Below are 12,186 nucleotides of genomic sequence, written 5' to 3' on the forward strand. Positions count from 1 at the left end.
GACCCAGCAACCAGGGCACGGGAGTATACAGTGCCGCTGGGAGTGATGAAGCTGCAGTAAAGATGTCTATTAGACCTAGCCTGCTGCAGCCCTTGTAGATTCTCATAAAAAAAGTTCTTCTTTTCTTGTCAAAATTAATAGCTAAGAATAGGCTGCTTGAGGCAGGCCCCTGTTAAGTGGCCTGCTACTGAAGGCAACAACTACAAACTGAGCTCCCTGTTCATGGAAGCGGGGTTATAGAGGAGAATGCGCTGAGCATCTTGGGAACAGTCAAAAGCTTTGAGCCGGTTGGTGCCTCAGATCAAGATCCTACTCTACACCCCAATGTGAATCCTTGTGGAGTCCAGTGTACCCCACAGAAGAAATTAATGTGTCACACCCATTGGCAGCAACCTTAGAATAGCTGCTGATGGGCACAATTGAGAAAGGAAGGGGGGGGACATTTGAATCCAGCACATAGATGCAATTCAAATATGTAATTTGAACCTTCCTATTTTAAAATATAATGGATGAACCTCACCCTGTGAGAACAATCTTCATGATATAGAGATCTCATATGCAAAATAAGTATGAGTTGGGATAGGGCTGGGGAGGGTGGCTGCTCGGGCAGCCCCTCCCCCGTCAAGTTAAGGAGATTCAACTGAGGAAGCACAAGGGAACTCTCGTCTGGGGACAACAACTGCAGGGAGACCACATCTTTTCAGATGAACATGGGAGGGCGGAAGGCTGCCTAATACTGAAGCACCATCAAATATCAAACCATATGCAATAACTAGTACAAGCATTCCTGGGGGAAGGTCTGCAGGAGACGAATTTGCATACGGTGATGTCATCCAAGCAGTGGGCCAAAGTTGGCTGGAACCCTCATCTGCATATGAAAAGAGAAAAGGGTTATGCAGGGCATGGCGGCATTTTGCGGCGCTTGGATGACCCCTAGTTCGCATTAAACACCTCCACCCTCCTTCGGTGTGGGGCTCATGTTGACTATGCCCCAGCCCCTGAAGCATTCAAGCTGATTTCTTGCAGCAGCTGGGCACTGTAACAGCTCCAGAGCTGCTCTGTAAGGCAAATAAAAGGGTGTGGGCCCTGCAGCACTACCTGTAGTTCGCATTGTGCGTTGGAAGGCACAAAGTAAGCAGACGGGAGAAGTCAGGATAGTGCGCAAGGGCATAGAAGGGAGCGGCTCAAGAATAGAGAAGTGGAAACAGACAGCAAACTAGGCTGGAGAGAGACCTGAGACAAAGAGATCTGAATTATACGAGAGCCGACCAGGGGAAACACAAATTATGCAGTCAAGTTTCCCACATTTGGGGAAATCGCAGGGGCAGCACAGCCAGAGTGCAATGGGTGAGCCTTGCCCTGGGAGAAGCACCTTCAAGATCATAGTATCTCACCTGGCAGGTAAATAGGAGTTGGGCTAGAGCTGGGGAGGGTCGCTGCTCGGGCACCCCCCTGTCAAGTGAAGGAGATCCAACTGAGGCAGCACAATGGAACTCTCGAAAGAAGAACAAGGCTAGAGGAAGATCTGAGACAAAGAAATCTGACTTTTACCAGAGCTGACCAGTGGAAAACACAAACACAGTCCCCCACTACCACAAATAATGCAGGCGAGTTTCCCACATTTGGGGAAATCACAGGGGTCAGCATACCCAGAATGCAATGAATGAACCTCACCCTGGGTGAACAATCTTCATGACCATGGTGTCTCCTATGCAAAATAAGTATGATTTGGGATAGGGCTGGGGAGGGCCGCTGCTCAGGCACATCTCTGTCAAGTAAAGGAAATTCAACTGAGGCAGCACAAGGGAACTCTCATCTGGGGACAACAACTGCAGGGAGAACACATATTTTCAGATGAACATGGGAGGGCAGAAGGCTGCCTAATACTGAAGCACCCCCAAACAACAAACCAAATGCAACAACTAGTGCAAGCATTCCTGGGGGAAGGCCTGCAGCAGATGGATTTGCATATGGCGATGTTATCCAAGCAGTGGGTCAAAGTTGGCTTCAACCCTCATCTGCATATGAAAAGAGAAAAGGGGCGTGCAGGGCATGGCGGCCTTTTGCGCTGCTTGGATGACCCCTAGATCGCATTAAACACCCCCACCCTCCTTTGGTGTGGGGCTCATGTTGGCCATGCCCCATCCCATGAAGCATTCAAGCTGATTTCTTGCAGCAGCTGGGCACTGTAACAGCTCCAGAGCTGCTCTGTAAGGCAAGTAAAAGGGTGTGGGCCCTGCAGCACTACCTGTAGTTTGCATTGTGCATTGGAAGGCACAAAGTAAGCAGACGGGAGGAGAAGTCAGGATAGTGCACAAGGGTATAGAAGGGAGGGGCTCAAGAAAATAGAAGTGGAAACAGACAGCAAACTAGGCTGGAGAGAGACCTGAGACAAAGAGATCTGAATTATACGAGAGCCGACCAGGGGAAACACAAATTATGCAGTCAAGTTTCCCACATTTGGGGAAATTGCAGGGGCAGCACACCCAGAGTGCAATGGGTGAGCCTTGCCCTGGGAGAAGCACCTTCATGATCATAGTATCTCACCTGGCAGGTAAGTAGGAGTTGGGCTAGAGCTGGGGAGGGTCGCTGCTCGGGCACCCCCCTGTCAAGTGAAGGAGATCCAACTGAGGCAGCACAAAGGAACTCTCGAAAGAAGAACAAGGCTAGAGGAAGATCTGAGACAAAGAAATCTGACTTTTACCAGAGCTGACCAGAGGAAAGCACAAACACAGTCCACCACTACCACAAATAATGCAGTCGAGTTTCCCACATTTGGGGAAATCACAGGGGTCAGCATACCCAGAGTGCAATGAATGAACCGCACCCTGGGAGAACAATCTTCATAACAATGGTATCTCCTATGCAAAATAAGTATGATTTGGGATATGGCTGGGGAGGGCCGCTGCTCAGGCACATCTCTGTCAAGTAAAGGAGATTCAACTGAGGCAGCACAAGGGAACTCTCATCTGGGGACAACAACTGCAGGGAGAACACATATTTTCAGATGAACATGGGAGGGCAGAAGGCTGCCTAATACTGAAGCACCCCCAAACAACAAACCAAATGCAACAACTAGTGCAAGCATTCCTGGGGGAAGGCCTGCAGCAGATGGATTTGCATATGGCGATGTTATCCAAGCAGTGGGTCAAAGTTGGCTTCAACCCTCATCTGCATATGAAAAGAGAAAAGGGGCGTGCAGGGCATGGCGGCCTTTTGCGCTGCTTGGATGACCCCTAGATCGCATTAAACACCCCCACCCTCCTTCGGTGTGGGGCTCATGTTGGCTATGCCCCAGCCCCTGAAGCATTCAAGCTGATTTCTTGCAGCAGCTGGGCACTGTAACAGCTCCAGAGCTGCTCTGTAAGGCAAGTAAAAGGGTGTGGGCCCTGCAGCACTACCTGTAGTTCGCATTGTGCGTTGGAAGGCACAAAGTAAGCAGAAAGGAGGAGAAGTCAGGATAGTGCGCAAGGGCATAGAAGGGAGCGGCTCAAGAAAAGAGAAGTGGAAACAGACAGCAAACTAGGCTGGAGAGAGACCTGAGACAAAGAGATCTGAATTATACGAGACCTGACCAGGGGAAACACAAATTATGCAGTCAAGTTTCCCACATTTGGGGAAATCGCAGGGGCAGCACACCCAGAGTGCAATGGGTGAGCCTTGCCCTGGGAGAAGCACCTTCATGATCATAGTATCTCACCTGGCAGGTAAGTAGGAGTTGGGCTAGAGCTGGGGAGGGTCGCTGCTCGGGCACCCCCCTGTCAAGTGAAGGAGATCCAACTGAGGCAGCACAAGGAAACTCTCGAAAGAAGAACAAGGCTAGAGGAAGATCTGAAACAAAGAAATCTGACTTTTACCAGAGATCAGAGGAAAACACAAACACAGTCCCCCACTACCAACAAATAAAGCAGTCACGTTTCCCACATTTGGGGAAATCACAGGGGTCAGCATACCCAGAATGCAATGAATGAACCTCACCCTGGGAGAGTAATCTTCATGACCATGGTATCTCCTATGCAAAATAAGTATGATTTGGGATAGGGCTGGGGAGGGCCGCTGCTCATGCACATCTCTGTCAAGTAAAGGAGATTCAACTGAGGCAGCACAAGGGAACTCTCATCTGGGGACAACAACTGCAGGGAGAACACATATTTTCAGATGAACATGGGAGGGCAGAAGGCTGCCTAATACTGAAGCACCCCCAAACAACAAACCAAATGCAACAACTAGTGCAAGCATTCCTGGGGGAAGTTCTGCAGAAGACGGATTTGCATATGGTGATGTCATCCAAGCAGTGGGTCAAAGTTGGCTTCAACCCTCATCTGCATATGAAAAGAGAAAAGGGGCGTGCAGGGCATGGCGGCCTTTTGCGGTGCTTGGATGACCCCTAGTTCGCATTAAACACCCCACCCTCCTTTGGTGTGGGGCTCATGTTGGCCATGCCCCATCCCCTGAAGCATTCAAGCTGATTTATTGCAGCAGCTGGGCACTGTAACAGCTCCAGAGCAGCTCTGAACGGCAAGTAAAAGGGTGTGGGCCCTGCAGCACTACCTGTAGTTTGCATTGTGCATTGGAAGGCACAAAGTAAGCAGACGGGAGAAGTCAGGATAGTGCGCAAGGGCATAGAAGGGAGCGGCTCAAGAAAAGAGAAGTTGAAACAGACAGCAAACTAGGCTGGAGAGAGACCTGAGACAAAGAGATCTGAATTATACGAGAGCCGACCAGGGGAAACACAAATTATGCAGTCAAGTTTCCCACATTTGGGGAAATCGCAGGAGCAGCACACCCAGAGTGCAATGGGTGAGCCTTGCCCTGGGAGAAGCACCTACATGATCATAGTATCTCACCTGCCAGGTAAGTAGAAGTTGGGCTAGAGCTGGGGAGGGTCGCTGCTCGGGTACCCCCCTGTCAAGTGAAGGAGATCCAACTGAGGCAGCACAAGGGAACTCTCGAAAGAAGAACAAGGCTAAAGGAAGATCTGAGACAAAGAAATCTGACTTTTACCAGAGCTGACCAGAGGAAAGCACAAACACAGTCCCCCACTACCACAAATAAAGCAGTCGAGTTTCCCACATTTGGGGAAATCACAGGGGTCAGCATACCCAGAATGCAATGAATGAACCTCACCGTGGGAGAACAATCTTCATGACCATGGTATCTCCTATGCAAAATAAGTATGATTTGGGATAGGGCTGGGGAGGGCCGCTGCTCAGGCACATCTCTGTCAAGTAAAGGAGATTCAACTGAGGCAGCACAAGGGAACTCTCATCTGGGGACAACAACTGCAGGGAGAACACATATTTTCAGATGAACATGGGAGGGCAGAAGGCTGCCTAATACTGAAGCACCCCCAAACAACAAACCAAATGCATCAACTAGTGCAAGCATTCCTGGGGGAAGGCCTGCAGCAGATGGATTTGCATATGGTGATGTCATCCAAGCAGTGGGTCAAAGTTGGCTTCAACCCTCGTCTGCATATGAAAAGAGAAAAGGGGCGTGCAGGGCATGGTGGCCTTTTGCGGCACTTGGCTGACCCCTAGTTTGCATTAAACACCTCCACCCTCCTTCGGTGTGGGGCTCATGTTGGCTATGCCCCAGCCCCTGAAGCATTCAAGCTGATTTCTTGCAGCAGCTGGGCACTGTAACAGCTCCAGAGCTGCTCTGTAAGGCAAGTAAAAGGGTGTGGGCCCTGCAGCACTACCTGTAGTTCGCATTGTGCGTTGGAAGGCACAAAGTAAGCAGAAAGGAGGAGAAGTCAGGATAGTGCGCAAGGGCATAGAAGGGAGCGGCTCAAGAAAAGAGAAGTGGAAACAGACAGCAAACTAGGCTGGAGAGAGACCTGAGACAAAGATATCAGAATTATACGAGACCTGACCAGGGGAAACACAAATTATGCAGTCAAGTTTCCCACATTTGGGGAAATCGCAGGAGCAGCACACCCAGAGTGCAATGGGTGAGCCTTGCCCTTGGAGAAGCACCTTCATGATCATAGTATCTCACCTGGCAGGTAAGTAGGAGTTGGGCTAGAGCTGGGGAGGGTCGCTGCTCGGGCACCCCCCTGTCAAGTGAAGGAGATCCAACTGAGGCAGCACAAAGGAACTCTCGAAAGAAGAACAAGGCTAGAGGAAGATCTGAGACAAAGAAATCTGACTTTTACCAGAGCTGACCAGAGGAAAGCACAAACACAGTCCACCACTACCACAAATAATGCAGTCGAGTTTCCCACATTTGGGGAAATCACAGGGGTCAGCATACCCAGAGTGCAATGAATGAACCGCACCCTGGGAGAACAATCTTCATAACAATGGTATCTCCTATGCAAAATAAGTATGATTTGGGATATGGCTGGGGAAAGCCGCTGCTCAGGCACATCTCTGTCAAGTAAAGGAGATTCAACTGAGGCAGCACAAGGGAACTCTCATCTGGGGACAACAACTGCAGGGAGAACACATATTTTCAGATGAACATGGGAGGGCAGAAGGCTGCCTAATACTGAAGCACCCCCAAACAACAAACCAAATGCAACAACTAGTGCAAGCATTCCTGGGGGAAGGCCTGCAGCAGATAGATTTGCATATGGTGATGTCATCCAAGCAGTGGGTCAAAGTTGGCTTCAACCCTCGTCTGCATATGAAAAGAGAAAAGGGGCGTGCAGGGCATGGTGGCCTTTTGCAGCACTTGGCTGACCCCTAGTTTGCATTAAACACCTCCACCCTCCTTCGGTGTGGGGCTCATGTTGGCTATGCCCCAGCCCCTGAAGCATTCAAGCTGATTTCTTGCAGCAGCTGGGCACTGTAACAGCTCCAGAGCTGCTCTGTAAGGCAAGTAAAAGGGTGTGGGCCCTGCAGCACTACCTGTAGTTCGCATTGTGCGTTGGAAGGCACAAAGTAAGCAGAAAGGAGGAGAAGTCAGGATAGTGCGCAAGGGCATAGAAGGGAGCGGCTCAAGAAAAGAGAAGTGGAAACAGACAGCAAACTAGGCTGGAGAGAGACCTGAGACAAAGAGATCTGAATTATACGAGACCTGACCAGGGGAAACACAAATTATGCAGTCAAGTTTCCCACATTTGGGGAAATCGCAGGGGCAGCACACCCAGAGTGCAATGGGTGAGCCTTGCCCTGGGAGAAGCACCTTCATGATCATAGTATCTCACCTGGCAGGTAAGTAGGAGTTGGGCTAGAGCTGGGGAGGGTCGCTGCTCGGGCACCCCCCTGTCAAGTGAAGGAGATCCAACTGAGGCAGCACAAGGAAACTCTCGAAAGAAGAACAAGGCTAGAGGAAGATCTGAAACAAAGAAATCTGACTTTTACCAGAGATCAGAGGAAAACACAAACACAGTCCCCCACTACCAACAAATAAAGCAGTCACGTTTCCCACATTTGGGGAAATCACAGGGGTCAGCATACCCAGAATGCAATGAATGAACCTCACCCTGGGAGAGTAATCTTCATGACCATGGTATCTCCTATGCAAAATAAGTATGATTTGGGATAGGGCTGGGGAGGGCCGCTGCTCATGCACATCTCTGTCAAGTAAAGGAGATTCAACTGAGGCAGCACAAGGGAACTCTCATCTGGGGACAACAACTGCAGGGAGAACACATATTTTCAGATGAACATGGGAGGGCAGAAGGCTGCCTAATACTGAAGCACCCCCAAACAACAAACCAAATGCAACAACTAGTGCAAGCATTCCTGGGGGAAGTTCTGCAGAAGACGGATTTGCATACGGTGATGTCATCCAAGCAGTGGGTCAAAGTTGGCTTCAACCCTCATCTGCATATGAAAAGAGAAAAGGGGCGTGCAGGGCATGGCGGCCTTTTGCGGTGCTTGGATGACCCCTAGTTCGCATTAAACACCCCACCCTCCTTTGGTGTGGGGCTCATGTTGGCCATGCCCCATCCCCTGAAGCATTCAAGCTGATTTATTGCAGCAGCTGGGCACTGTAACAGCTCCAGAGCAGCTCTGAACGGCAAGTAAAAGGGTGTGGGCCCTGCAGCACTACCTGTAGTTTGCACTGTGCAATGGAAGGCACAAAGTAAGCAGACGGGAGAAGTCAGGATAGTGCGCAAGGGCATAGAAGGGAGCGGCTCAAGAAAAGAGAAGTTGAAACAGACAGCAAACTAGGCTGGAGAGAGACCTGAGACAAAGAGATCTGAATTATACGAGAGCCGACCAGGGGAAACACAAATTATGCAGTCAAGTTTCCCACATTTGGGGAAATCGCAGGAGCAGCACACCCAGAGTGCAATGGGTGAGCCTTGCCCTGGGAGAAGCACCTACATGATCATAGTATCTCACCTGCCAGGTAAGTAGAAGTTGGGCTAGAGCTGGGGAGGGTCGCTGCTCGGGTACCCCCCTGTCAAGTGAAGGAGATCCAACTGAGGCAGCACAAGGGAACTCTCGAAAGAAGAACAAGGCTAAAGGAAGATCTGAGACAAAGAAATCTGACTTTTACCAGAGCTGACCAGAGGAAAGCACAAACACAGTCCCCCACTACCACAAATAAAGCAGTCGAGTTTCCCACATTTGGGGAAATCACAGGGGTCAGCATACCCAGAATGCAATGAATGAACCTCACCGTGGGAGAACAATCTTCATGACCATGGTATCTCCTATGCAAAATAAGTATGATTTGGGATAGGGCTGGGGAGGGCCGCTGCTCAGGCACATCTCTGTCAAGTAAAGGAGATTCAACTGAGGCAGCACAAGGGAACTCTCATCTGGGGACAACAACTGCAGGGAGAACACATATTTTCAGATGAACATGGGAGGGCAGAAGGCTGCCTAATACTGAAGCACCCCCAAACAACAAACCAAATGCATCAACTAGTGCAAGCATTCCTGGGGGAAGGCCTGCAGCAGATGGATTTGCATACGGTGATGTCATCCAAGCAGTGGGTCAAAGTTGGCTTCAACCCTCATCTGCATATGAAAAGAGAAAAGGGGCGTGCAGGGCATGGCGGCCTTTTGCGGCGCTTGGATGACCCCTAGTTCGCATTAAACACCTCCACCCTCCTTCGGTGTGGGGCTCATGTTGGCTATGCCCCAGCCCCTGAAGCATTCAAGCTGATTTCTTGCAGCAGCTGGGCACTGTAACAGCTCCAGAGCTGCTCTGTACGGCAAGTAAAAGGGTGTGGGCCCTGCAGCACTACCTGTAGTTTGCATTGTGCATTGGAAGGCACAAAGTAAGCAGACAGGAGGAGAAGTCAGGATAGTGCACAAGGGTATAAAAGGGAGGGGCTCATGAAAAAAGAAGTGGAAACAGACAGCAAACTAGGCTGGAGAGAGACCTGAGACAAAGAGATCTGAATTATACGAGAGCCGACCAGGGGAAACACAAATTATGCAGTCAAGCTTCCCACATTTGGGGAAATCAGAGTGCAATGGGTGAGCCTTGCCCTGGGAGAAGCACCTTCATGATCATAGTATCTCACCTGGCAGGTAAGTAGGAGTTGGGCTAGAGCTGGGGAGGGTCGCTGCTCGGGCACCCCCCTGTCAAGTGAAAGAGATCCAACTGAGGCAGCACAAGGAAACTCTCGAAAGAAGAACAAGGCTAGAGGAAGATCTGAGACAAATAAATCTGACTTTTACCAGAGCTGACCAGAGGAAAGCACAAACACAGTCCCCCACTACCACAAATAATGCAGTCGAGTTTCCCACATTTGGGGAAATCACAGGGGTCAGCATACCCAGAATGCAATGAATGAACCTCACCCTGGGAGAACAATCTTCATGACCATGGTATCTCCTATGCAAAATAAGTATGATTTGGGATAGGGCTGGGGAGGGTCGCTGCTCAGGCACATCTCTGTCAAGTAAAGGAGATTCAACTGAGGCAGCACAAGGGAACTCTCATCTGGGGACAACAACTGCAGGGAGAACACATATTTTCAGATGAACATGGGAGGGCAGAAGGCTGCCTAATACTGAAGCACCCCCAAACAACAAACCAAATGCAACAACTAGTGCAAGCATTCCTGGGGGAAGGCCTGCAGCAGATGGATTTGCATACGGTGATGTCATCCAAGCAGTGGGTCAAAGTTGGCTTCAACCCTCGTCTGCATATGAAAAGAGAAAAGGGGCGTGCAAGGCATGGCGGCCTTTTGCGGTGCTTGGATGACCCCTAGTTCACATTAAACACCTCCACCCTCCTTCGGTGTGGGGCTCATGTTGGCTGTGCCCCAGCCCCTGAAGCATTCAAGCTGATTTCTTGCAGTAGCTGGGCACTGTAACAGCTCCAGAGCTGCTCTGTACGGCAAGTAAAAGGGTGTGGGCCCTACAGCACTACCTGTAGTTTGCATTGTGCATTGGAAGGCACAAAGTAAGCAGACAGGAGGAGAAGTCAGGATAGTGCACAAGGGTATAAAAGGGAGGGGCTCATGAAAAAAGAAGTGGAAACAGACAGCAAACTAGGCTGGAGAGAGACCTGAGACAAAGAGATCTGAATTATACGAGAGCCGACCAGGGGAAACACAAATTATGCAGTCAAGCTTCCCACATTTGGGGAAATCGCAGGGGCACCACACCCAGAGTGCAATGGGTGAGCCTTGCCCTGGGAGAAGATCCTTCATGATCATAGTATCTCACCTGGCAAGTAAGTAGGAGTTGGGCTAGAGCTGGGGAGGGTCGCTGCTCGGGCACCCCCCTGTCAAGTTAAAGAGATCCAACTGAGGCAGCACAAGGGAACTCTCGAAAGAAGAACAAGGCTAGAGGAAGATCTGAGACAAAGAAATCTGACTTTTACCAGAGCTGTCCAGAGGAAAGCACAAACACAGTCCCCCACTACCACAAATAATGCAGTCGAGTTTCCCACATTTGGGGAAATCACAGGGGTCAGCATACCCAGAATGCAATGAATGAACCTCACCCTGGGAGAACAATCTTCATGACCATGGTATCGCCTATGCAAAATAAGTATGATTTGGGATAGGGTTGGGAAGGGCCGCTGCTCAGGCACATCTCTGTCAAGTAAAGGAGATTCAACTAAGGCAGCACAAGGGAACTCTCATCTGGGGACAACAACTGCAGGGAGAACACATATTTTCAGATAAACATGGGAGGGCAGAAGGCTGCCTAATACTGAAGCACCCCCAAACAACAAACCAAATGCAACAACTAGTACAAGCATTCCTGGGGGAAGGCCTGCAGCAGATGGATTTGCATATAGTGATGTCATCCAAGCAGTGGGTCAAAGTTGGCTTCAACCCTCGTCTGCATATGAAAAGAGAAAAGGGGCGTGCAGGGCATGGCGGCCTTTTGCGGCGCTTGGATAACCCCTAGTTCGCATTAAACACCTCCACCCTCCTTCGGTGTGGGGCTCATGTTGGCTATGCCCCAGCCCCTGAAGCATTCAAGCTGATTTCTTGCAGCAGCTGGGCACTGTAACAGCTCCAGAGCTGCTCTGAACGGCAAGTAAAAGGGTGTGGGCCCTGCAGCACTACCTGTAGTTTGCATTGTGCATTGGAAGGCACAAAGTAAGCAGACGGGAGAAGTCAGGATAGTGCGCAAGGGCATAGAAGGGAGCGGCTCAAGAAAAGAGAAGTTGAAACAGACAGCAAACTAGGCTGGAGAGAGACCTGAGACAAAGAGATCTGAATTATACGAGAGCCGACCAGGGGAAACACAAATTATGCAGTCAAGTTTCCCACATTTGGGGAAATCGCAGGAGCAGCACACCCAGAGTGCAATGGGTGAGCCTTGCCCTGGGAGAAGCACCTACATGATCATAGTATCTCACCTGCCAGGTAAGTAGAAGTTGGGCTAGAGCTGGGGAGGGTCGCTGCTCGGGTACCCCCCTGTCAAGTGAAGGAGATTCAACTGAGGCAGCACAAGGGAACTCTCGAAAGAAGAACAAGGCTAGAGGAAGATCTGAGACAAATAAATCTGACTTTTACCAGAGCTGACCAGAGGAAAGCACAAACACAGTCCTCCACTACCACAAATAATGCAGTCGAGTTTCCCACATTTGGGGAAATCACAGGGGTCAGCATACCCAGAATGCAATGAATGAACCTCACCCTGGGAGAACAATCTTCATGACCATGGTATCTCCTATGCAAAATAAGTATGATTTGGGATAGGGCTGGGGAGGGCCGCTGCTCAGGCACATCTCTGTCAAGTAAAGGAGATTCAACTGAGGCAGCACAAGGGAACTCTCATCTGGGGACAACAACTGCAGGGAGAA

The 12,186-nt window shown here is 50.1% G+C and overlaps 18 non-coding genes and 1 pseudogene across 18 annotated transcripts; all 19 read right to left on the reverse strand.

The window, feature by feature from the left end:
• Window positions 1-1,246: 1,246 nt before the first annotated feature.
• On the reverse strand, window positions 1,247-1,409 carry LOC135017526 (U1 spliceosomal RNA). Its single transcript, XR_010215337.1, has one exon. It is a non-coding gene; the product is annotated as a U1 spliceosomal RNA (small nuclear RNA).
• Window positions 1,410-1,561: 152 nt separating this feature from the next.
• LOC135017351 (U1 spliceosomal RNA) lies at window positions 1,562-1,725 on the reverse strand. Its single transcript, XR_010215179.1, has one exon. It is a non-coding gene; the product is annotated as a U1 spliceosomal RNA (small nuclear RNA).
• A 674-nt stretch (window positions 1,726-2,399) lies between these two features.
• Window positions 2,400-2,562, reverse strand: LOC135017389 (U1 spliceosomal RNA). Its single transcript, XR_010215214.1, has one exon. It is a non-coding gene; the product is annotated as a U1 spliceosomal RNA (small nuclear RNA).
• Window positions 2,563-2,714: 152 nt separating this feature from the next.
• Window positions 2,715-2,878, reverse strand: LOC135017311 (U1 spliceosomal RNA). The gene has a single exon (XR_010215140.1). It is a non-coding gene; the product is annotated as a U1 spliceosomal RNA (small nuclear RNA).
• Window positions 2,879-3,552: 674 nt separating this feature from the next.
• Window positions 3,553-3,715, reverse strand: LOC135017409 (U1 spliceosomal RNA). Its single transcript, XR_010215234.1, has one exon. It is a non-coding gene; the product is annotated as a U1 spliceosomal RNA (small nuclear RNA).
• Window positions 3,716-3,864: 149 nt separating this feature from the next.
• On the reverse strand, window positions 3,865-4,029 carry LOC135017484 (U1 spliceosomal RNA). Its single transcript, XR_010215304.1, has one exon. It is a non-coding gene; the product is annotated as a U1 spliceosomal RNA (small nuclear RNA).
• Window positions 4,030-4,699: 670 nt separating this feature from the next.
• On the reverse strand, window positions 4,700-4,862 carry LOC135017372 (U1 spliceosomal RNA). The gene has a single exon (XR_010215200.1). It is a non-coding gene; the product is annotated as a U1 spliceosomal RNA (small nuclear RNA).
• A 152-nt stretch (window positions 4,863-5,014) lies between these two features.
• On the reverse strand, window positions 5,015-5,178 carry LOC135017308 (U1 spliceosomal RNA). The gene has a single exon (XR_010215137.1). It is a non-coding gene; the product is annotated as a U1 spliceosomal RNA (small nuclear RNA).
• A 690-nt stretch (window positions 5,179-5,868) lies between these two features.
• LOC135017500 (U1 spliceosomal RNA) lies at window positions 5,869-6,015 on the reverse strand (annotated as a pseudogene).
• Window positions 6,016-6,167: 152 nt separating this feature from the next.
• Window positions 6,168-6,331, reverse strand: LOC135017312 (U1 spliceosomal RNA). Its single transcript, XR_010215141.1, has one exon. It is a non-coding gene; the product is annotated as a U1 spliceosomal RNA (small nuclear RNA).
• A 674-nt stretch (window positions 6,332-7,005) lies between these two features.
• Window positions 7,006-7,168, reverse strand: LOC135017410 (U1 spliceosomal RNA). Its single transcript, XR_010215235.1, has one exon. It is a non-coding gene; the product is annotated as a U1 spliceosomal RNA (small nuclear RNA).
• Window positions 7,169-7,317: 149 nt separating this feature from the next.
• On the reverse strand, window positions 7,318-7,482 carry LOC135017485 (U1 spliceosomal RNA). The gene has a single exon (XR_010215305.1). It is a non-coding gene; the product is annotated as a U1 spliceosomal RNA (small nuclear RNA).
• Window positions 7,483-8,152: 670 nt separating this feature from the next.
• On the reverse strand, window positions 8,153-8,315 carry LOC135017373 (U1 spliceosomal RNA). The gene has a single exon (XR_010215201.1). It is a non-coding gene; the product is annotated as a U1 spliceosomal RNA (small nuclear RNA).
• Window positions 8,316-8,467: 152 nt separating this feature from the next.
• LOC135017309 (U1 spliceosomal RNA) lies at window positions 8,468-8,631 on the reverse strand. The gene has a single exon (XR_010215138.1). It is a non-coding gene; the product is annotated as a U1 spliceosomal RNA (small nuclear RNA).
• Window positions 8,632-9,603: 972 nt separating this feature from the next.
• On the reverse strand, window positions 9,604-9,767 carry LOC135017302 (U1 spliceosomal RNA). Its single transcript, XR_010215132.1, has one exon. It is a non-coding gene; the product is annotated as a U1 spliceosomal RNA (small nuclear RNA).
• A 674-nt stretch (window positions 9,768-10,441) lies between these two features.
• LOC135017547 (U1 spliceosomal RNA) lies at window positions 10,442-10,604 on the reverse strand. The gene has a single exon (XR_010215349.1). It is a non-coding gene; the product is annotated as a U1 spliceosomal RNA (small nuclear RNA).
• A 152-nt stretch (window positions 10,605-10,756) lies between these two features.
• Window positions 10,757-10,920, reverse strand: LOC135017276 (U1 spliceosomal RNA). The gene has a single exon (XR_010215106.1). It is a non-coding gene; the product is annotated as a U1 spliceosomal RNA (small nuclear RNA).
• Window positions 10,921-11,591: 671 nt separating this feature from the next.
• On the reverse strand, window positions 11,592-11,754 carry LOC135017374 (U1 spliceosomal RNA). The gene has a single exon (XR_010215203.1). It is a non-coding gene; the product is annotated as a U1 spliceosomal RNA (small nuclear RNA).
• Window positions 11,755-11,906: 152 nt separating this feature from the next.
• LOC135017269 (U1 spliceosomal RNA) lies at window positions 11,907-12,070 on the reverse strand. Its single transcript, XR_010215099.1, has one exon. It is a non-coding gene; the product is annotated as a U1 spliceosomal RNA (small nuclear RNA).
• Between the last annotated feature and the right edge of the window lie 116 nt (window positions 12,071-12,186).

The sequence above is a fragment of the Pseudophryne corroboree genome, unplaced genomic scaffold, assembly GCF_028390025.1.
Source record: "Pseudophryne corroboree isolate aPseCor3 unplaced genomic scaffold, aPseCor3.hap2 scaffold_316, whole genome shotgun sequence".
In the NCBI taxonomy this organism is placed as follows: domain Eukaryota; kingdom Metazoa; phylum Chordata; class Amphibia; order Anura; family Myobatrachidae; genus Pseudophryne; species Pseudophryne corroboree.